The sequence below is a fragment of the Pleurodeles waltl genome, unplaced genomic scaffold (assembly GCF_031143425.1).
Source record: "Pleurodeles waltl isolate 20211129_DDA unplaced genomic scaffold, aPleWal1.hap1.20221129 scaffold_39, whole genome shotgun sequence".
In the NCBI taxonomy this organism is placed as follows: Eukaryota; Metazoa; Chordata; class Amphibia; order Caudata; family Salamandridae; genus Pleurodeles; species Pleurodeles waltl.
In genome coordinates this window covers 8,975,258-9,000,139 of record NW_027150097.1, presented here as the reverse complement: position 1 = coordinate 9,000,139, position 24,882 = coordinate 8,975,258, and the positions used below count along the sequence as shown (strand labels likewise).

The 24,882-nt window shown below is 45.9% G+C and overlaps 3 non-coding genes across 3 annotated transcripts; all 3 read right to left on the bottom strand.

The window, feature by feature from the left end:
- Nucleotides 1-10,652: 10,652 nt before the first annotated feature.
- On the bottom strand, nucleotides 10,653-10,735 carry TRNAL-CAG (transfer RNA leucine (anticodon CAG)). The gene has a single exon. It is a non-coding gene; the product is annotated as a tRNA-Leu (tRNA).
- Nucleotides 10,736-15,505: 4,770 nt separating this feature from the next.
- On the bottom strand, nucleotides 15,506-15,588 carry TRNAL-CAA (transfer RNA leucine (anticodon CAA)). The gene has a single exon. It is a non-coding gene; the product is annotated as a tRNA-Leu (tRNA).
- Nucleotides 15,589-19,145: 3,557 nt separating this feature from the next.
- On the bottom strand, nucleotides 19,146-19,228 carry TRNAL-CAG (transfer RNA leucine (anticodon CAG)). The gene has a single exon. It is a non-coding gene; the product is annotated as a tRNA-Leu (tRNA).
- Nucleotides 19,229-24,882: the final 5,654 nt, after the last annotated feature.

Sequence of the window (24,882 nt, the reverse complement as noted above, 5' to 3'; positions counted from 1 at the left end):
ACTCTTCACACCTCACTCATGGCTCAATTTCGAGCGTATAAACCAAAATGAGTGCCATGTACTGAGTGAATGTTGTTTAATATCCTCTATATTTTCAATTCCAGACCTTCCTGCTCAGGGAAACAGTGGGATCTGAAGCTGATGAAGGAGAGAGGATGGATCATCCTGACAGTGAATCCGGTGGTGACTGCTACCAATTCTCAATCATCGACTACATGGGGTGTGGACATGCAGAAGTTTGAGCCAGTGCACATGGCCGGTGGTGACTGCTACTAATTCTCAATCATCTACTACAAGGGGTGTGGACATGCAGAATTTGGAGCCAGTTCAAGATTCAGATCAGGAGGTGCCTGGCTCCATACCAATCAACTCAGTGCCACTGAGACAAGGACTTGAACGGTACAGTTTGAGTCCTCGACCGCCATGCTCAACGTGGCTGCAAGGATTCGGGGTAGATTGACTGAATGTGGCATTTCTTGTTGTGTACTATTCTTGTATACTGGATTAGTATAGTATCTTTTTTTGGAGCAGCTATGTTTGTTTTGTATTGGTTAAGGAGAAATGTTGTGTTCGTCATGGGCACGCCTATGATGCACACCAAGGGAGGTAGGGAGTGTTAGTCTCCCTTGAGTTTTGGAGTTGGATGGTAGGCGCGGTGACGTGGAACCGGAGAGAATAAAAGGTCAGGGAAGGTGTTCCTCGTGGCCAATGACTCTATATTATTCTCTGTGTATTTATTAAAACTTATCTGCGAAACAGGCACTGTGTGTGCACGATGCAACACACCCCTCCCATGCCCTGACTACAGAAGTTAAAAACCAGCTGTGATTGGGACGCAGGGGACCCTGGTGCCACTGAACCTTCTGCACTGTGAACCTGCTGAACTATAGACAGCTGCGCTCTTGATATGTAGGGTCGAAACCTTTATCTCTGCCCCTCTATCACGATTTGTTAAAGATGCTGTGATTTCCCGCTTTACCGATTTACTGCGATTTAGCCAACTTCAGGAAATTAGTGCAAGCAACGGACAATAGATCTTATCGATAATTTACAGAAACTGTTGACATTGTTTTTGATACGGGTGCTTGGAAAAAAAAAGTCCAAAAATGTATCCACCTCGCAAAAGACACTTGTCAGAAGTGGGATTCGAACCCACGCCTCCAAATGTGACTGCAACCTGAACGCAGCACCTTAGACCACTCGGCCATCCTGACACTCTTGACACTGCACTGATGGCTCAATTTCCAGCTTATAAACCAAAATGAGTGCCATGTACTGAGTGAATGTTGTTAAATGTCCTCTGTATTTTCAATTCCAGACCTTACTGCTCAGGGAAACAGTGGGATCTGAAGCTGATGAAGGAGAGAGGATGGATCATCCTGACAGTGGATCCGGTGGTGACTGCTACTAATTCTCAATCATCTACTACATGGGTTGTGGACATGCTGAAATTTGAGCCAGTGCACATGGCCGGTGGTGACTGCTACTAATTCTCAATCATCTACTACAGGGGGTGTGGACATGCAGAATTTGGAGCCAGTTCAAGATTCAGATCAAGAGGTGCCTGGCTCCATACCAATCAACTCAGTGCCTCTGAGACAAAGACTTGAACGGTACAGTTTGAGTCCTCAACCGCCATGCTCAATGCTGCTGCAAGGATTCGGGGTGGATTGACTGAATGTGGCATTTCTTGTTGTGTACTATATAAAAGGTCAGGGAAGGTGTTCCTCGTGGCCAATGACTCTATATTATTCTCAGTGTATTTATTAAAACTTATCTGCGAAACAGGCACTGTGTGTGCACGATGCAACACACCCCTCCCATGCCCTGACTACAGAAGTTAAAAACCAGCTGTGATTGGGACGCAGGGGACCCTGGTGCCACTGAACCTTCTGCACTGTGAACCTGCTGAACTATAGACAGCTGCGCTCTTGATATGTAGGGTCGAAACCTTTATCTCTGCCCCTCTATCACGATTTGTTGAAGATGCTGTGATTTCCCGCTTTACCGATTTACTGCGATTTAGCCAACTTCAGGAAATTAGTGCAAGCAACGGACAATAGATCTTATCGATAATTTACAGAAACTGTTGACATTGTTTTTGATACGGGTGCTTGGAAAAAAAAAGTCAAAAAATGTATCCACCTCGCAAAAGACACTTGTCAGAAGTGAGATTCAAACCCACGCCTCCAAAGGAGACTGCGACCTGAACGTAGCGCCTTAGACCACTCGCCATCCTGACACTCTTGACACTGCACTGATGGCTCAATTTCCAGCTTATAAACCAAAATGAGTGCCATGTACTGAGTGAATGTCGTTTAATGTCCTCTGTATTTTCAATTCCAGACCTTACTGCTCAGGGAAACAGTGGGATCTGAAGCTGATAAAGGAGAGAGGATGGATCATCCTGACAGTGGATCCGGTGGTGACTGCTACTAATTCTCAATCATCTACTACATGGGGTGTGGACATGCTGAATTTTGAGCCAGTGCACATGGCCGGTGGTGACTGCTACTAATTCTCAATCATCTACTACAGGGGGTGTGGACATGCAGAATTTGGAGCCAGTTCAAGATTCATATCAGGAGGTGCCTGGCTCCATACCAATCAACTCAGTGCCTCTGAGACAAGGACTTGAACAGTACAGTTTGAGTCCTCGACCGCCATGCTCAACGCGGCTGCAAGGATTCGGGGTGGATTGACTGAATGTGGCATTTCTTGTTGTGTACTATTCTTGTATACTGGTTTAGTATAGTATCTTTTTTTTGAGCAGCTATGTTTGTTTTGTATTGGTTAAGGAGAAATGTTGTGTTCGTCATGGGCACGCCTATGATGCACACCAAGGGAGGTAGGGAGTGTTAGTCTCCCCCGAGTTTTGGAGTTGGATGGTAGGCGCGGTGACGTGGAACCGGAGAGAATAAAAGGTCAGGGAAGGTGTTCCTCGTGGCCAATGACTCTATATTATTCTCTGTGTATTTATTAAAACTTATCTGCGAAACAGGCACTGTGTGTGCACGATGCAACACACCCCTCCCATGCCCTGAATACAGAAGTTAAAAACCAGCTGTGATTGGGACGCAGGGGACCCTGGTGCCACTGAACGTTCTGCACTGTGACCCTGCTGAACTATTGACAGCTGTGCTTTTGATATGTAGGGTCGAAACCCTTATCTCGGCCCCTCTATCACGATTTGTTGAAGATGCTGTGATTTCCCGCTTTACCGATTTACTGCGATTTAGCCAACTTCAGGCAATTAGTGCAAGCAACGGAAAATAGATCTTATCGATAATTTACAGAAACTGTTGACATTGTTTTTGATACGGTGCTTGGGAAAAAAAAGTACAAAAAAGTATCCACCTCGCAATATACACTTGTCAGAAGTAGGATTTGAACCCACCCCTCCAAGGGAGACTGCGACCTGAACGCAGCACCTTAGACCACTCGGCCATCCTGACACTCTTCACACCTCGCTCATGGCTCAATTTCGAGCGTATAAACCAAAATGAGTGCCATGTACTGAGTGAATGTTGTTTAATGTCCTCTGTATTTTAAATTCCAGACCTTCCTGCTCAGGGAAACAGTGGGATCTGAAGCTGATGAAGGAGAGAGGATGGATCATCCTGACAGTGAATCCGGTGGTGACTGCTACTAATTCTCAATCATCGACTACATGGGGTGTGGACATGCAGAAGTTTGAGCCAGTGCACATGGCGGGTGGTGACTGCTACTAATTCTCAATCATCTACTACAAGGGGTGTGGACTTGCAGAATTTGGAGCCAGTTCACGATTCAGATCAGGAGGTGCCTGGCTCCATACCAATCAACTCAGTGCCTCTGAGACAAGGACTTGAACGGTACAGTATGAGTCCTCGACCGCCATGCTCAACGCGGCTGCAAGGATTCGGGGTGGATTGACTGAATGTGGCATTTCTTGTTGTGTACCATTCTTGTATACTGGATTAGTATAGTATCTTTTTTTTGAGCAGCTATGTTTGTTTTGTATTGGTTAAGGAGAAATGTTGTGTTCGTCATGGGCACGCCTATGATGCATACCAAGGGAGGTAGGGAGTGTTAGTCTCCCCCGAGTTTTGGAGTTGGATGGTAGGCGCGGTGACGTGGAACCGGAGAGAATAAAAGGTCAGGGAAGGTGTTCCTCGTGGCCAATGACTCTATATTATTCTCTGTGTATTTATTAAAACTTATCTGCGAAACAGGCACTGTGTGTGCACGATGCAACACACCCCTCCCATGCCCTGAATACAGAAGTTAAAAACCAGCTGTGATTGGGACGCAGGGGACCCTGGTGCCACTGAACCTTCTGCACTGTGAACCTGCTGAACTATTGACAGCTGTGCTTTTGATATGTAGGGTCGAAACCTTTATCTCTGCCCCTCTATCACGATTTGTTAAAGATGCTGTGATTTCCCGCTTTACCGATTTACTGCGATTTAGCCAACTTCAGGAAATTAGTGCAAGCAACGGACAATAGATCTTATCGATAATTTACAGAAACTGTTGACATTGTTTTTGATACGGGTGCTTGGAAAAAAAAAGTCCAAAAATGTATCCACCTCGCAAAATACACTTGTCAGAAGTGGGATTTGAACCCACGCCTCCAAGGGAGACTGCGACCTGAAAGCAGCGCCTTAGACCACTCAGCCATCCTGACACTCTTCACACCTCACTCATGGCTCAATTTCGAGCGTGTAAACCAAAATGAGTGCCATGTACTGAGTGAATGTTGTTTAATATCCTCTATATTTTCAATTCCAGACCTTCCTGCTCAGGGAAACAGTGGGATCTGAAGCTGATGAAGGAGAGAGGATGGATCATCCTGACAGTGAATCCGGTGGTGACTGCTACCAATTCTCAATCATCGACTACATGGGGTGTGGACATGCAGAAGTTTGAGCCAGTGCACATGGCCGCTGGTGACTGCTACTAATTCTCAATCATCTACTACAAGGGGTGTGGACATGCAGAATTTGGAGCCAGTTCAAGATTCAGATCAGGAGGTGCCTGGCTCCATACCAATCAACTCAGTGCCTCTGAGACAAGGACTTGAACGGTACAGTTTGAGTCCTCGACCGCCATGCTCAACGTGGCTGCAAGGATTCGGGGTGGATTGACTGAATGTGGCATTTCTTGTTGTGTACTATTCTTGTATACTGGATTAGTATAGTATCATTTTTTGGAGCAGCTATGTTTGTTTTGTATTGGTTAAAGAGAAATGTTGTGTTCGTCATGGGCACGCCTATGATGCACACCAAGGGAGGTAGGGAGTGTTATTCTCCCCCGAGTTTTGGAGTTGGATGTTAGGCGCGGTGACGTGGAACCGGAGAGAATAAAAGGTCAGGGAAGGTGTTCCTCGTGGCCAATGACTCTATATTATTCTCTGTGTATTTATTAAAACTTATCTGCGAAACAGGCACTGTGTGTGCACAATGCAACACACCCCTCCCATGCCCTGAATACAGAAGTTAAAAACCAGCTGTGATTGGGACGCAGGGGACCCTGGTGCCACTGAACCTTCTGCACTGTGAACCTCCTGAACTATTGACAGCTGTGCTTTTGATATGTATTGTCGAAACCTTTATCTCGGCCCCTCTATCACGATTTGTTGAAGATGCTGTGATTTCCTGCTTTACCGATTTACTGCGATTTAGCCAACTGCAGGCAATTAGTGCAAGCAACGGAAAATAGATCTTATCGATAATTTACAGAAACTGTTGACATTGTTTTTGATACGGTGCTTGGGAAAAAAAACTCCAAAAATGTATCCACCTCGCAAAATACACTTGTCAGAAGTGGGATTTGAACCCACGCCTCCAAGGGAGACCGCAACCTGAACGCAGCACCTTAGACCACTCAGCCATCCTGACACTCTTCACACCTTGCTCATGGCTCAATTTCGAGCGTATAAACCAAAATGAGTGCCATGTACTGAGTGAATGTTGTTTAATATCCTCTATATTTTCAATTCCGGACCTTCCTGCTCAGGGAAACAGTGGGATCTGAAGCTGATGAAGGAGAGAGGATGGATCATCCTGACAGTGAATCCGGTGGTGACTGCTACTAATTCTCAATCATCGACTACATGGGGTGTGGACATGCAGAAGTTTGAGCCAGTGCACATGGCCGGTGGTGACTGCTACTAATTCTCAATCATCTACTACAAGGGGTGTGGACATGCAGAATTTGGAGCCAGTTCAAGATTCAGATCAGGAGGTGCCTGGCTCCATACCAATCAACTCAGTGCCTCTGAGACAAGGACTTGAACGGTACAGTTTGAGTCCTCGACCGCCATGCTCAACGTGGCTGCAAGGATTCGGGGTGGATTGACTGAATGTGGCATTTCTTGTTGTGTACTATTCTTGTGTACTGGATTAGTATAGTATCTTTTTTTTGAGCAGCTATGTTTGTTTTGTATTGGTTAAGGAGAAATGTTGTGTTCGTCATGGGCACGCCTATGATGCACACCAAGGGAGGTAGGGAGTGTTAGTCTCCCTCGAGTTTTGGAGTTGGATGGTAGGCGCGGTGACGTGGAACCGGAGAGAATAAAAGGTCAGGGAAGGTGTTCCTCGTGGCCAATGACTCTATATTATTCTCAGTGTATTTATTAAAACTTATCTGCGAAACAGGCACTGTGTGTGCACGATGCAACACACCCCTCCCATGCCCTGACTACAGAAGTTAAAAACCAGCTGTGATTGGGACACAGGGGACCCTGGTGCCACTGAACCTTCTGCACTGTGAACCTGCTGAACTATAGACAGCTGCGCTCTTGATATGTAGGGTCGAAACCTTTATCTCTGCCCCTCTATCACGATTTGTTAAAGATGCTGTGATTTCCTGCTTTACCGATTTACTGCGATTTAGCCAACTTCAGGAAATTAGTGCAAGCAACGGACAATAGATCTTATCGATAATTTACAGAAACTGTTGACATTGTTTTTGATACGGGTGCTTGGAAAAAAAAAGTCCAAAAATGTATCCACCTCGCAAAAGACACTTGTCAGAAGTGAGATTCAAACCCACGCCTCCAAAGGAGACTGCGACCTGAACGTAGCGCCTTAGACCACTCGCCATCCTGACACTCTTGACACTGCACTGATGGCTCAATTTCCAGCTTATAAACCAAAATGAGTGCCATGTACTGAGTGAATGTCGTTTAATGTCCTCTGTATTTTCAATTCCAGACCTTACTGCTCAGGGAAACAGTGGGATCTGAAGCTGATGAAGGAGAGAGGATGGATCATCCTGACAGTGGATCCGGTGGTGACTGCTACTAATTCTCAATCATCTACTACAAGGGGTGTGGACATGCAGAAGTTTGAGCCAGTGCACATGGCCGGTGGTGACTGCTACTAATTCTCAATCATCTACTACAAGGGGTGTGGACATGCAGAATTTGGAGCCAGTTCAAGATTCAGATCAGGAGGTGCCTGGCTCCATACCAATCAACTCAGTGCCTCTGAGACAAGGACTTGAACGGTACAGTTTGAGTCCTCGACCGCCATGCTCAACGCGGCTGCAAGGATTCGGGGTGGATTGACTGAATGTGGCATTTCTTGTTGTGTACTATTCTTGTATACTGGATTAGTATAGTATCTTTTTTTTGAGCAGCTATGTTTGTTTTGTATTGGTTAAGGAGAAATGTTGTGTTCGTCATGGGCACGCCTATGATGCACACCAAGGGAGGTAGGGAGTGTTAGTCTCCCCCGAGTTTTGGAGTTGGATGGTAGGCGCGGTGAAGTGGAATCGGAGAGAATAAAAGGTCAGGGAAGGTGTTCCTCGTGGCCAATGACTCTATATTATTTTCTGTGTATTTATTAAAACTTATCTGCGAAACAGACACTGTGTGTGCACGATGCAACACACCCCTCCCATGCCCTGACTACAGAAGTTAAAAACCAGCTGTGATTGGGACGCAGGGGACCCTGGTGCCACTGAACCTTCTGCACTGTGAACCTGCTGAACTATAGACAGCTGCGCTCTTGATATGTAGGGTCGAAAGCTTTATCTCTGCCCCTCTATCACGATTTGTTGACGATGCTGTGATTTCCCGCTTTACCGATTTACTGCGATTTAGCCAACTTCAGGAAATTAGTGCAAGCAACGGACAATAGATCTTATCGATAATTTACAGAAACTGTTGACATTGTTTTTGATACGGGTGCTTGGAAAAAAAAAGTCAAAAAATGTATCCACCTCGCAAAAGACACTTGTCAGAAGTGGGATTCAAACCCACGCCTCCAAATGAGGCTGCAACCTGAACGTAGCGCCTTAGACCATTCCCCATCCTGACACTCTTGACACTGCACTGATGGCTCAATTTCCAGCTTATAAACCAAAATGAGTGCCATGTACTGAGTGAATGTCGTTTAATGTCCTCTGTATTTTCAATTCCAGACCTTACTGCTCAGGGAAACAGTGGGATCTGAAGCTGAAAAAGGAGAGAGGATGGATCATCCTGACAGTGGATCCGGTGGTGACTGCTACTAATTCTCAATCATCTACTACATGGGGTGTGGACATGCTGAATTTTGAGCCAGTGCACATGGCCGGTGGTGACTGCTACTAATTCTCAATCATCTACTACAGGGGGTGTGGACATGCAGAATTTGGAGCCAGTTCAAGATTCATATCAGGAGGTGCCTGGCTCCATACCAATCAACTCAGTGCCTCTGAGACAAGGACTTGAACGGTACAGTTTGAGTCCTCGACCGCCATGCTCAACGCGGCTGCAAGGATTCGGGGTGGATTGACTGAATGTGGCATTTCTTGTTGTGTACTATTCTTGTATACTGGTTTAGTATAGTATCTTTTTTTTGAGCAGCTATGTTTGTTTTGTATTGGTTAAGGAGAAATGTTGTGTTCGTCATGGGCACGCCTATGATGCACACCAAGGGAGGTAGGGAGTGTTAGTCTCCCCCGAGTTTTGGAGTTGGATGGTAGGCGCGGTGACGTGGAACCGGAGAGAATAAAAGGTCAGGGAAGGTGTTCCTCGTGGCCAATGACTCTATATTATTCTCTGTGTATTTATTAAAACTTATCTGCGAAACAGGCACTGTGTGTGCACGATGCAACACACCCCTCCCATGCCCTGAATACAGAAGTTAAAAACCAGCTGTGATTGGGACTCAGGGGACCCTGGTGCCACTGAACGTTCTGCACTGTGACCCTGCTGAACTATTGATAGCTGTGCTTTTGATATGTAGGGTCGAAACCCTTATCTCGGCCCCTCTATCACGATTTGTTGAAGATGCTGTGATTTCCCGCTTTACCGATTTACTGCGATTTAGCCAACTTCAGGCAATTAGTGCAAGCAACGGAAAATAGATCTTATCGATAATTTACAGAAACTGTTGACATTGTTTTTGATACGGTGCTTGGGAAAAAAAAGTACAAAAAAGTATCCACCTCGCAATATACACTTGTCAGAAGTAGGATTTGAACCCACCCCTCCAAGGGAGACTGCGACCTGAACGCACCACCTTAGACCACTCGGCCATCCTGACACTCTTCACACCTTGCTCCTGGCTCAATTTTGAGCGTATAAACCAAAATGAGTGCCATGTACTGAGTGAATGTTGTTTAATGTCCTCTGTATTTTAAATTCCAGACCTTCCTGCTCAGGGAAACAGTGGGATCTGAAGCTGATGAAGGAGAGAGGATGGATCATCCTGACAGTGAATCCGGTGGTGACTGCTACTAATTCTCAATCATCGACTACATGGGGTGTGGACATGCAGAAGTTTGAGCCAGTGCACATGGCGGGTGGTGACTGCTACTAATTCTCAATCATCTACTACAAGGGGTGTGGACTTGCAGAATTTGGAGCCAGTTCACGATTCAGATCAGGAGGTGCCTGGCTCCATACCAATCAACTCAGTGCCTCTGAGACAAGGACTTGAACGGTACAGTATGAGTCCTCGACCGCCATGCTCAACGCGGCTGCAAGGATTCGGGGTGGATTGACTGAATGTGGCATTTCTTGTTGTGTACCATTCTTGTATACTGGATTGGTATAGTATCTTTTTTTTGAGCAGCTATGTTTGTTTTGTATTGGTTAAGGAGAAATGTTGTGTTCGTCATGGGCACGCCTATGATGCATACCAAGGGAGGTAGGGAGTGTTAGTCTCCCCCGAGTTTTGGAGTTGGATGGTAGGCGCGGTGACGTGGAACCGGAGAGAATAAAAGGTCAGGGAAGGTGTTCCTCGTGGCCAATGACTCTATATTATTCTCTGTGTATTTATTAAAACTTATCTGCGAAACAGGCACTGTGTGTGCACGATGCAACACACCCCTCCCATGCCCTGAATACAGAAGTTAAAAACCAGCTGTGATTGGGACGCAGGGGACCCTGGTGCCACTGAACCTTCTGCACTGTGAACCTGCTGAACTATTGACAGCTGTGCTTTTGATATGTAGGGTCGAAACCTTTATCTCTGCCCCTCTATCACGATTTGTTAAAGATGCTGTGATTTCCCGCTTTACCGATTTACTGCGATTTAGCCAACTTCAGGAAATTAGTGCAAGCAACGGACAATAGATCTTATCGATAATTTACAGAAACTGTTGACATTGTTTTTGATACGGGTGCTTGGAAAAAAAAAGTCCAAAAATGTATCCACCTCGCAAAAGACACTTGTCAGAAGTGGGATTCGAACCCACGCCTCCAAAGGTGACTGCAACCTGAACGCAGCACCTTAGACCACTCGGCCATCCTGACACTCTTGACATTGCACTGATGGCTCAATTTCCAGCTTATAAACCAAAATGAGTGCCATGTACTGAGTGAATGTTGTTTAATGTCCTCTGTATTTTCAATTCCAGACCTTACTGCTCAGGGAAACAGTGGGATCTGAAGCTGATGAAGGAGAGAGGATGGATCATCCTGACAGTGGATCCGGTGGTGACTGCTACTAATTCTCAATCATCTACTACATGGGGTGTGGACATGCTGAAATTTGAGCCAGTGCACATGGCCGGTGGTGACTGCTACTAATTCTCAATCATCTACTACAGGGGGTGTGGACATGCAGAATTTGGAGCCAGTTCAAGATTCAGATCAAGAGGTGCCTGGCTCCATACCAATCAACTCAGTGCCTCTGAGACAAGGACTTGAACGGTACAGTTTGAGTCCTCGACCGCCATGCTCAATGCGGCTGCAAGGATTCGGGATGGATTGACTGAATGTGGCATTTCTTGTTGTGTACTATTCTAGTATACTGGTTTAGTATAGTATCTTTTTTTTGAGCAGCTATGTTTGTTTTGTATTGGTTAAAGAGAAATGTTGTGTTCGTCATGGGCACGCCTATGATGCACACCAAGGGAGGTAGGGAGTGTTATTCTCCCCCGAGTTTTGGAGTTGGATGGTAGGCGCGGTGACGTGAAACCGGAGAGAATAAAAGGACAGGGAAGGTGTTCCTCGTGGCCAATGACTCTATATTATTCTCAGTGTATTTATTAAAACTTATCTGCGAAACAGACACTGTGTGTGCACGATGCAACACACCCCTCCCATGCCCTGACTACAGAAGTTAAAAACCAGCTGTGATTGGGACGCAGGGGACCCTGGTGCCACTGAACCTTCTGCACTGTGAACCTGCTGAACTATAGACAGCTGCGCTCTTGATATGTAGGGTCGAAACCTTTATCTCTGCCCCTCTATCACGATTTGTTGACGATGCTGTGATTTCCCGCTTTACCGATTTACTGCGATTTAGCCAACTTCAGGAAATTAGTGCAAGCAACGGACAATAGATCTTATCGATAATTTACAGAAACTGTTGACATTGTTTTTGATACGGGTGCTTGGAAAAAAAAAGTCAAAAAATGTATCCACCTCGCAAAAGACACTTGTCAGAAGTGGGATTCAAACCCACGCCTCCAAATGAGGCTGCGACCTGAACGTAGCGCCTTAGACCATTCCCCATCCTGACACTCTTGACACTGCACTGATGGCTCAATTTCCAGCTTATAAACCAAAATGAGTGCCATGTACTGAGTGAATGTCGTTTAATGTCCTCTGTATTTTCAATTCCAGACCTTACTGCTCAGGGAAACAGTGGGATCTGAAGCTGAAAAAGGAGAGAGGATGGATCATCCTGACAGTGGATCCGGTGGTGACTGCTACTAATTCTCAATCATCTACTACATGGGGTGTGGACATGCTGAATTTTGAGCCAGTGCACATGGCCGGTGGTGACTGCTACTAATTCTCAATCATCTACTACAGGGGGTGTGGACATGCAGAATTTGGAGCCAGTTCAAGATTCATATCAGGAGGTGCCTGGCTCCATACCAATCAACTCAGTGCCTCTGAGACAAGGACTTGAACGGTACAGTTTGAGTCCTCGACCGCCATGCTCAACGCGGCTGCAAGGATTCGGGGTGGATTGACTGAATGTGGCATTTCTTGTTGTGTACTATTCTTGTATACTGGTTTAGTATAGTATCTTTTTTTTGAGCAGCTATGTTTGTTTTGTATTGGTTAAGGAGAAATGTTGTGTTCGTCATGGGCACGCCTATGATGCACACCAAGGGAGGTAGGGAGTGTTAGTCTCCCCCGAGTTTTGGAGTTGGATGGTAGGCGCAGTGACGTGGAACCGGAGAGAATAAAAGGTCAGGGAAGGTGTTCCTCGTGGCCAATGACTCTATATTATTCTCTGTGTATTTATTAAAACTTATCTGCGAAACAGGCACTGTGTGTGCACGATGCAACACACCCCTCCCATGCCCTGAATACAGAAGTTAAAAACCAGCTGTGATTGGGACTCAGGGGACCCTGGTGCCACTGAACGTTCTGCACTGTGACCCTGCTGAACTATTGACAGCTGTGCTTTTGATATGTAGGGTCGAAACCCTTATCTCGGCCCCTCTATCACGATTTGTTGAAGATGCTGTGATTTCCCGCTTTACCGATTTACTGCGATTTAGCCAACTTCAGGCAATTAGTGCAAGCAACGGAAAATAGATCTTATCGATAATTTACAGAAACTGTTGACATTGTTTTTGATACGGTGCTTGGGAAAAAAAAGTACAAAAAAGTATCCACCTCGCAATATACACTTGTCAGAAGTAGGATTTGAACCCACCCCTCCAAGGGAGACTGCGACCTGAACGCAGCACCTTAGACCACTCGGCCATCCTGACACTCTTCACACCTTGCTCCTGGCTCAATTTCGAGCGTATAAACCAAAATGAGTGCCATGTACTGAGTGAATGTTGTTTAATGTCCTCTGTATTTTAAATTCCAGACCTTCCTGCTCAGGGAAACAGTGGGATCTGAAGCTGATGAAGGAGAGAGGATGGATCATCCTGACAGTGAATCCGGTGGTGACTGCTACTAATTCTCAATCATCGACTACATGGGGTGTGGACATGCAGAAGTTTGAGCCAGTGCACATGGCGGGTGGTGACTGCTACTAATTCTCAATCATCTACTACAAGGGGTGTGGACTTGCAGAATTTGGAGCCAGTTCACGATTCAGATCAGGAGGTGCCTGGCTCCATACCAATCAACTCAGTGCCTCTGAGACAAGGACTTGAACGGTACAGTATGAGTCCTCGACCGCCATGCTCAACGCGGCTGCAAGGATTCGGGGTGGATTGACTGAATGTGGCATTTCTTGTTGTGTACCATTCTTGTATACTGGATTGGTATAGTATCTTTTTTTTGAGCAGCTATGTTTGTTTTGTATTGGTTAAGGAGAAATGTTGTGTTCGTCATGGGCACGCCTATGATGCATACCAAGGGAGGAAGGGAGTGTTAGTCTCCCCCGAGTTTTGGAGTTGGATGGTAGGCGCGGTGACGTGGAACCGGAGAGAATAAAAGGTCAGGGAAGGTGTTCCTCGTGGCCAATGACTCTATATTATTCTCTGTGTATTTATTAAAACTTATCTGCGAAACAGGCACTGTGTGTGCACGATGCAACACACCCCTCCCATGCCCTGAATACAGAAGTTAAAAACCAGCTGTGATTGGGACGCAGGGGACCCTGGTGCCACTGAACCTTCTGCACTGTGAACCTGCTGAACTATTGACAGCTGTGCTTTTGATATGTAGGGTCGAAACCTTTATCTCTGCCCCTCTATCACGATTTGTTAAAGATGCTGTGATTTCCCGCTTTACCGATTTACTGCGATTTAGCCAACTTCAGGAAATTAGTGCAAGCAACGGACAATAGATCTTATCGATAATTTACAGAAACTGTTGACATTGTTTTTGATACGGGTGCTTGGAAAAAAAAAGTCCAAAAATGTATCCACCTCGCAAAAGACACTTGTCAGAAGTGGGATTCGAACCCACGTCTCCAAAGTTGACTGCAACCTGAACGCAGCACCTTAGACCACTTGGCCATCCTGACACTCTTGACATTGCACTGATGGCTCAATTTCCAGCTTATAAACCAAAATGAGTGCCATGTACTGAGTGAATGTTGTTTAATGTCCTCTGTATTTTCAATTCCAGACCTTACTGCTCAGGGAAACAGTGGGATCTGAAGCTGATGAAGGAGAGAGGATGGATCATCCTGACAGTGGATCCGGTGGTGACTGCTACTAATTCTCAATCATCTACTACATGGGGTGTGGACATGCTGAAATTTGAGCCAGTGCACATGGCCGGTGGTGACTGCTACTAATTCTCAATCATCTACTACAGGGGGTGTGGACATGCAGAATTTGGAGCCAGTTCAAGATTCAGATCAAGAGGTGCCTGGCTCCATACCAATCAACTCAGTGCCTCTGAGACAAGGACTTGAACGGTACAGTTTGAGTCCTCGACCGCCATGCTCAATGCGGCTGCAAGGATTCGGGATGGATTGACTGAATGTGGCATTTCTTGTTGTGTACTATTCTAGTATACTGGTTTAGTATAGTATCTTTTTTTGGAGCAGCTATGTTTGTTTTGTATTGGTTAAAGAGAAATGTTGTGTTCGTCATGGGCACGCCTATGATGCACACCAAGGGAGGTAGGGAGTGTTATTCTCCCCCGAGTTTTGGAGTTGGATGGTAGGCGCGGTGACGTGAAACCGGAGAGAATAAAAGGTCAGGGAAGGTGTTCCTCGTGGCCAATGACTCTATATTATTCTCAGTGTATTTATTAAAACTTATCTGCGAAACAGGCACTGTGTGTGCACGATGCAACACACCCCTCCCATGCCCTGAATACAGAAGTTAAAAACCAGCTGTGATTGGGACGCAGGGGACCCTGGTGCCACTGAACCTTCTGCACTGTGAACCTGCTGAACTATTGACAGCTGTGCTTTTGATATGTAGGGTCGAAACCCTTATCTCGGCCCCTCTATCACGATTTGTTGAAGATGCTGTGATTTCCTGCTTTACCGATTTACTGCGATTTAGCCAACTTCAGGCAATTAGTGCAAGCAACGGAAAATGGATCTTATCGATAATTTACAGAAACTGTTGACATTGTTTTTGATACGGTGCTTGGGAAAAAAAACTCCAAAAATGTATCCACCTCGCAAAATACACTTGTCAGAAGTGGGATTTGAACCCACGCCTCCAAGGGAGACTGCGACTTGAACGCAGCGCCTTAGACCACTCAGCCATCCTGACACTCTTCACACCTCACTCATGGCTCAATTTCGAGCGTATAAACCAAAATGAGTGCCATGTACTGAGTGAATGTTGTTTAATATCCTCTATATTTTCAATTCCAGACCTTCCTGCTCAGGGAAACAGTGGGATCTGAAGCTGATGAAGGAGAGAGGATGGATCATCCTGACAGTGAATCCGGTGGTGACTGCTACCAATTCTCAATCATCGACTACATGGGGTGTGGACATGCAGAAGTTTGAGCCAGTGCACATGGCCGCTGGTGACTGCTACTAATTCTCAATCATCTACTACAAGGGGTGTGGACATGCAGAATTTGGAGCCAGTTCAAGATTCAGATCAGGAGGTGCCTGGCTCCATACCAATCAACTCAGTGCCTCTGAGACAAGGACTTGAACGGTACAGTTTGAGTCCTCGACCGCCATGCTCAACGTGGCTGCAAGCATTCGGGGTGGATTGACTGAATGTGGCATTTCTTGTTGTGTACTATTCTTGTATACTGGATTAGTATAGTATCTTTTTTTTGAGCAGCTATGTTTGTTTTGTATTGGTTAAGGAGAAATGTTGTGTTCGTCATGGGCACGCCTATGATGCACACCAGGGGAGGTAGGGAGTGTTAGTCTCCCCCGAGTTTTGGAGTTGGATGGTAGGCGCGGTGACGTGGAATCGGAGAGAATAAAAGGTCAGGGAAGGTGTTCCTCGTGGCCAATGACTCTATATTATTTTCTGTGTATTTATTAAAACTTATCTGCGAAACAGGCACTGTGTGTGCACGATGCAACACACCCCTCCCATGCCCTGACTACAGAAGTTAAAAACCAGCTGTGATTGGGACGCAGGGGACCCTGGTGCCACTGAACCTTCTGCACTGTGAACCTGCTGAACTATAGACAGCTGCGCTCTTGATATGTAGGGTCGAAACCTTTATCTCTGCCCCTCTATCACGATTTGTTGAAGATGCTGTGATTTCCCGCTTTACCGATTTACTGCGATTTAGCCAACTTCAGGAAATTAGTGCAAGCAACGGACAATAGATCTTATCGATAATTTACAGAAACTGTTGACATTGTTTTTGATACGGGTGCTTGGAAAAAAAAAGTCAAAAAATGTATCCACCTCGCAAAAGACACTTGTCAGAAGTGGGATTCAAACCCACGCCTCCAAATGAGGCTGCGACCTGAACGTAGCGCCTTAGACCATTCCCCATCCTGACACTCTTGACACTGCACTGATGGCTCAATTTCCAGGTTATAAACCAAAATGAGTGCCATGTACTGAGTGAATGTCGTTTAATGTCCTCTGTATTTTCAATTCCAGACCTTACTGCTCAGGGAAACAGTGGGATCTGAAGCTGATAAAGGAGAGAGGATGGATCATCCTGACAGTGGATCCGGTGGTGACTGCTACTAATTCTCAATCATCTACTACATGGGGTGTGGACATGCTGAATTTTGAGCCAGTGCACATGGCCGGTGGTGACTGCTACTAATTCTCAATCATCTACTACAGGGGGTGTGGACATGCAGAATTTGGAGCCAGTTCAAGATTCATATCAGGAGGTGCCTGGCTCCATACCAATCAACTCAGTGCCTCTGAGACAAGGACTTGAACGGTACAGTTTGAGTCCTCGACCGCCATGCTCAACGCGGCTGCAAGGATTCGGGGTGGATTGACTGAATGTGGCATTTCTTGTTGTGTACTATTCTTGTATACTGGTTTAGTATAGTATCTTTTTTTTGAGCAGGTATGTTTGTTTTGTATTGGTTAAGGAGAAATGTTGTGTTCGTCATGGGCATGCCTATGATGCACACCAAGGGAGGTAGGGAGTGTTAGTCTCCCCCGAGTTTTGGAGTTGGATGGTAGGCGCGGTGACGTGGAACCGGAGAGAATAAAAGGTCAGGGAAGGTGTTCCTCGTGGCCAATGACTCTATATTATTCTCTGTGTATTTATTAAAACTTATCTGCGAAACAGGCACTGTGTGTGCACGATGCAACACACCCCTCCCATGCCCTGAAAACAGAAGTTAAAAACCAGCTGTGATTGGGACGCAGGGGACCCTGGTGCCACTGAACGTTCTGCACTGTGACCCTGCTGAACTATTGACAGCTGTGCTTTTGATATGTAGGGTCGAAACCCTTATCTCGGCCCCTCTATCACGATTTGTTGAAGATGCTGTGATTTCCCGCTTTACCGATTTACTGCGATTTAGCCAACTTCAGGCAATTAGTGCAAGCAACGGAAAATAGATCTTATCGATAATTTACAGAAACTGTTGACATTGTTTTTGATACGGTGCTTGGGAAAAAAAAGTACAAAAAAGTATCCACCTCGCAATATACACTTGTCAGAAGTAGGATTTGAACCCACCCCTCCAAGGGAGACTGCGACCTGAACGCAGCACCTTAGACCACTCGGCCATCCTGACACTCTTCACACCTCGCTCATGGCTCAATTTCGAGCGTATAAACCAAAATGAGTGCCATGTACTGAGTGAATGTTGTTTAATGTCCTCTGTATTTTAAATTCCAGACCTTCCTGCTCAGGGAAACAGTGGGATCTGAAGCTGATGAAGGAGAGAGGATGGATCATCCTGACAGTGAATCCGGTGGTGACTGCTACTAATTCTCAATCATCGACTACATGGGGTGTGGACATGCAGAAGTTTGAGCCAGTGCACATGGCGGGTGGTGACTGCTACTAATTCTCAATCATCTACTACAAGGGGTGTGGACTTGCAGAATTTGGAGCCAGTTCACGATTCAGATCAGGAGGTGCCTGGCTCCATACCAATCAACTCAGTGCCTCTGAGACAAGGACTTGAACGGTACAGTATGAGTCCTCGACCGCCATGCTCAACGCGGCTGCAAGGATTCGGGGTGGATTGACTGAATGTGGCATTTCTTGTTGTGTACCATTCTTGTATACTGGATTAGTATAGTATCTTTTTTTTGAGCAGCTATGTTTGTTTTGTATTGGTTAAGGAGAAATGTTGTGTTCGTCATGGGCACGCCTATGATGCATACCAAGGGAGGTAGGGAGTGTTAGTCTCCCCCGAGTTTTGGAGTTGGATGGTAGGCGCGGTGACGTGGAACCGGAGAGAATAAAAGGTCAGGGAAGGTGTTCCTCGTGGCCAATGACTCTATATTATTCTCTGTGTATTTATTAAAACTTATCTGCGAAACAGGCACTGTGTGTGCACGATGCAACACACCCCTCCCATGCCCTGAATACAGAAGTTAAAAACCAGCTGTGATTGGGACGCAGGGGACCCTGGTGCCACTGAACCTTCTGCACTGTGAACCTGCTGAACTATTGACAGCTGTGCTTTTGATATGTAGGGTCGAAACCTTTATCTCTGCCCCTCTATCACGATTTGTTAAAGATGCTGTGATTTCCCGCTTTACCGATTTACTGCGATTTAGCCAACTTCAGGAAATTAGTGCAAGCAACGGACAATAGATCTTATCGATAATTTACAGAAACTGTTGACATTGTTTTTGATACGGGTGCTTGGAAAAAAAAAGTCCAAAAATGTATCCACCTCGCAAACGACACTTGTCAGAAGTGGGATTCGAACCCACGCCTCCAAAGGTGACTGCAACCTGAACGCAGCACCTTAGACCACTCGGCCATCCTGACACTCTTGACACTGCGCTGATGGCTCAATTTCCAGCTTATAAACCAAAATGAGTGCCATGTACTGAGTGAATGTTGTTTAATGTCCTCTGTATTTTCAATTCCAGACCTTACTGCTCAGGGAAACAGTGGGATCTGAAGCTGATGAAGGAGAGAGGATGGATCATCCTGACAGTGGATCCGGTGGTGACTGCTACTAATTCTCAATCATCTACTACATGGGGTGTGGACATGCTGAAATTTGAGCCAGTGCACATGGCCGGTGGTGACTGCTACTAATTCTCAATCATCTACTACAGGGGGTGTGGACATGCAGAATTTGGAGCCAGTTCAAGATTCAGATCAAGAGGTGCCTGGCTCCATACCAATCAACTCAGTGCCTCTGAGACAAGGACTTGAACGGTACAGTTTGAGTCCTCGACCGCCATGCTCAATGCGGCTGCAAGGATTCGGGATGGATTGACTGAATGTGGCATTTCTTGTTGTGTACTATTCTAGTATACTGGTTTAGTATAGTATCTTTTTTTTGAGCAGCTATGTTTGTTTTGTATTGGTTAAAGAGAAATGTTGTGTTCGTCATGGGCACGCCTATGATGCACACCAAGGGAGGTAGGGAGTGTTATTCTCCCCCGAGTTTTGGAGTTGGATGGTAGGCGCGGTGACGTGGAACCGGAGAGAATAAAAGGTCAGGGAAGGTGTTCCTCGTGGCCAATGACTCTATATTATTCTCAGTGTATTTATTAAAACTTATCTGTGAAACAGGCACTGTGTGTGCACGATGCAACACACCCCTCCCATGCCCTGAATACAGAAGTTAAAAACCAGCTGTGATTGGGACGCAGGGGACCCTGGTGCCACTGAACCTTCTGCACTGTGAACCTGCTGAACTATTGACAGCTGTGCTTTTGATATGTAGGGTCGAAACCCTTATCTCGGCCCCTCTATCACGATTTGTTGAAGATGCTGTGATTTCCTGCTTTACCGATTTACTGCGATTTAGCCAACTTCAGGCAATTAGTGCAAGCAACGGAAAATGGATCTTATCGATAATTTACAGAAACTGTTGACATTGTTTTTGATACGGTGCTTGGGAAAAAAAACTCCAAAAATGTATCCACCTCGCAAAAAATACACTTGTCAGAAGTGGGATTTGAACCCACGCCTCCAAGGGAGACTGCGACCTGAAAGCAGCGCCTTAGACCACTCAGCCATCCTGACACTCTTCACACCTCACTCATGGCTCAATTTCGAGCGTGTAAACCAAAATGAGTGCCATGTACTGAGTGAATGTTGTTTAATATCCTCTATATTTTCAATTCCAGACCTTCCTGCTCAGGGAAACAGTGGGATCTGAAGCTGATGAAGGAGAGAGGATGGATCATCCTGACAGTGAATCCGGTGGTGACTGCTACCAATTCTCAATCATCGACTACATGGGGTGTGGACATGCAGAAGTTTGAGCCAGTGCACATGGCCGCTGGTGACTGCTACTAATTCTCAATCATCTACTACAAGGGGTGTGGACATGCAGAATTTGGAGCCAGTTCAAGATTCAGATCAGGAGGTGCCTGGCTCCATACCAATCAACTCAGTGCCTCTGAGACAAGGACTTGAACGGTACAGTTTGAGTCCTCGACCGCCATGCTCAACGTGGCTGCAAGGATTCGGGGTGGATTGACTGAATGTGGCATTTCTTGTTGTGTACTATTCTTGTATACTGGATTAGTATAGTATCATTTTTTGGAGCAGCTATGCTTGTTTTGTATTGGTTAAGGAGAAATGTTGTGTTCGTCATGGGCACGCCTATGATGCACACCAAGGGAGGTAGGGAGTGTTAGTCTCCCTCGAGTTTTGGAGTTGGATGGTAGGCGCGGTGACGTGGAACCGGAGAGAATAAAAGGTCAGGGAAGGTTTCCTCGTGGCCAATGACTCTATATTATTCTCTGTGTATTTATTAAAACTTATCTGCGAAACAGGCACTGTGTCTGCACGATGCAACACACCCCTCCCATGCCCTGACTACAGAAGTTAAAAACCAGCTGTGATTGGGACGCAGGGGACCCTGGTGCCACTGAACCTTCTGCACTGTGAACCTGCTGAACTATAGACAGCTGCGCTCTTGATATGTAGGGTCGAAACCTTTATCTCTGCCCCTCTATCACGATTTGTTAAAGATGCTGTGATTTCCCGCTTTACCGATTTACTGCGATTTAGCCAACTTCAGGAAATTAGTGCAAGCAACGGACAATAGATCTTATTGATAATTTACAGAAACTGTTGACATTGTTTTTGATACGGGTGCTTGGAAAAAGAAAGTCCAAAAATGTATCCACCTCGCAAAAGACACTTGTCAGAAGTGGGATTCGAACCCGCGCCTCCAAAGTTGACTGCAACCTGAACGCAGCACCTTAGACCACTCGGCCATCCTGACACTCTTGACACTGCACTGATGGCTCAATTTCCAGCTTATAAACCAAAATGAGTGCCATGTACTGAGTGAATGTTGTTAAATGTCCTCTGTATTTTCAATTCCAGACCTTACTGCTCAGGGAAACAGTGGGATCTGAAGCTGATGAAGGAGAGAAGATGGATCATCCTGACAGTGGATCCGGTGGTGACTGCTACTAATTCTCAATCATCTACTACATGGGGTGTGGACATGCTGAAATTTGAGCCAGTGCACATGGCCGGTGGTGACTGCTACTAATTCTCAATCATCTACTACAGGGGGTGTGGACATGCAGAATTTGGAGCCAGTTCAAGATTCAGATCAAGAGGTGCCTGGCTCCATACCAATCAACTCAGTGCCTCTGAGACAAAGACTTGAACGGTACAGTTTGAGTCCTCGACCGCCATGCTCAATGCTGCTGCAAGGATTCGGGGTGGATTGACTGAATGTGGCTTTTCTTGTTGTGTACTATTCTAGTATACTGGTTTAGTATAGTATCTTTTTTTTGAGCAGCTATGTTTGTTTTGTATTGGTTAAAGAGAAATGTTGTGTTTGTCATGGGCACGCCTATGATGCACACCAAGGGAGGTAGGGAGTGTTATTCTCCCCCGAGTTTTGGAGTTGGATGTTAGGCGCGGTGACGTGGAACCGGAGAGAATAAAAGGTCAGGGAAGGTGTTCCTCGTGGCCAATGACTCTATATTATTCTCTGTGTATTTATTAAAACTTATCTGCGAAACAGGCACTGTGTGTGCACAATGCAACACACCCCTCCCATGCCCTGAATACAGAAGTTAAAAACCAGCTGTGAATGGGATGCAGGGGACCCTGGTGCCACTGAACCTTCTGCACTGTGAACCTCCTGAACTATTGACAGCTGTGCTTTTGATATGTATTGTCGAAACCTTTATCTCGGCCCCTCTATCACGATTTGTTGAAGATGCTGTGATTTCCTGCTTTACCGATTTACGGCGATTTAGCCAACTTCAGGCAATTAGTGCAAGCAACGGAAAATAGATCTTATCGATAATTTACAGAAACTGTTGACATTGTTTTTGATACGGTGCTTGGGAAAAAAAACTCCAAAAATGTATCCACCTCGCAAAAGACACTTGTCAGAAGTGGGATTCAAACCCACGCCTCCAAAGGAGGCTGCGACCTGAACGTAGCGCCTTAGACCATTCGCCATCCTGACACTCTTGACACTGCACTGATGGCTCAATTTCCAGCTTATAAACCAAAATGAGTGCCATGTACTGAGTGAATGTCGTTTAATGTCCTCTGTATTTTCAATTCCAGACCTTACTGCTCAGGGAAACAGTGGGATCTGAAGCTGATAAAGGAGAGAGGATGGATCATCCTGACAGTGGATCCGGTGGTGACTGCTACTAATTCTCAATCATCTACTACATGGGGTGTGGACATGCTGAATTTTGAGCCAGTGCACATGGCCGGTGGTGACTGCTACTAATTCTCAATCATCTACTACAGGGGGTGTGGACATGCAGAATTTGGAGCCAGTTCAAGATTCATATCAGGAGGTGCCTGGCTCCATACCAATCAACTCAGTGCCTCTGAGACAAGGACTTGAACTGTACAGTTTGAGTCCTCGACCGCCATGCTCAACGCGGCTGCAAGGATTCGGGGTGGATTGACTGAATGTGGCATTTCTTGTTGTGTACTATTCTTGTATACTGGTTTAGTATAGTATCTTTTTTTTGAGCAGCTATGTTTGTTTTGTATTGGTTAAGGAGAAATGTTGTGTTCGTCATGGGCACGCCCATGATGCACACCAAGGGAGGTAGGGAGTGTTAATCTCCCCCGAGTTTTGGAGTTGGATGGTAGGCGCGGTGACGTGGAACCGGAGAGAATAAAAGGTCAGGGAAGGTGTTCCTCGTGGCCAATGACTCTATATTATTCTCTGTGTATTTATTAAAACTTATCTGCGAAACAGGCACTGTGTGTGCACGATGCAACACACCCCTCCCATGCCCTGAATACAGAAGTTAAAAACCAGCTGTGATTGGGATGCAGGGGACCCTGGTGCCACTGAACCTGCTGAACTATTGACAGCTGTGCTTTTGATATGTAGGGTCGAAACCTTTATCTCAGCCCCTCTATCACGATTTGTTGAAGATGCTGTGATTTCCCGCTTTACCGATTTACTGCGATTTAGCCAACTTCAGGAAATTAGTGCAAGCAACGTACAATAGATCTTATCGATAATTTACAGAAACTATTGACATTGTTTTTGATAAGGGTGCTTGGAAAAAAAAGTCCAAAAATGTATGCCACCTCGCAAAAGACACTTGTCAGAAGTGGGGTTGAACCCACGTCTCGAAGGGAGACTGCGACTTGAATGCAGCACCTTAGACCACCCGGCCATCCTGACACTCTTGACACCAGACTGATGGCTCAATTTCCAGCTTATAAACCAAAATGAGTGCCATGTACTGAGTGAATGTTATTTAATGTCCTCTGTATTTTCAATTCCAGACCTTCCTGCTCAGGGAAACAGTGGGATCTGAAGCTGATGAAGGAGAGAGGATTGATCATCCTGACAGTGGACCCTGTGGTGACTGCTACTAATTCTCAATCATCTACTACATGGGGTGTGGACTTGCAGAATTTTGAGCCAGTGTATATGGCCGGTGGTGACTGCTACTAATTCTCAATCATCTAGTACAGGGGGTGTGGACATGCAGAATTTGGAGCCAGTTCAAGATTCAGATCAGGAGGTGCCTGGCTCCATACCAATCAACTCAGTGCCTCTGAGACAAGGACTTGAACGGTACAGTTTGAGCCCTCGACCGCCATGCTCAACGCGGCTGCAAGGATTCGGGGTGGATTGACTGAATGTGGTATTTATTGTTGTGTACTATTCTTGTATACTGGATTAGTATAGTATCTTTTTTTTTGAGCAGCTATGTTTGTTTTGTATTGGTTAAGGAGAAATGTTGTGTTTGTCATGGGCACGCCCATGATGCACGCCAAGGGAGGTAGGGAGTGTTAGTCTCCCCCGAGTTTTGGAGTTGGATAGTAGGTGCGGTGATGTGGAATCGGAGAGAATAAAAGGTAGGGGAAGGTGTTCCTCGTGGCCAAAGACTCCATATTATTCTTTGTGTATTTATTAAAACTTCTCTGCAAAACAGGCACTGTGTGTGCACGACGCAACACCCCCACCCCTCCCATCCCCTTAATACAGAAGT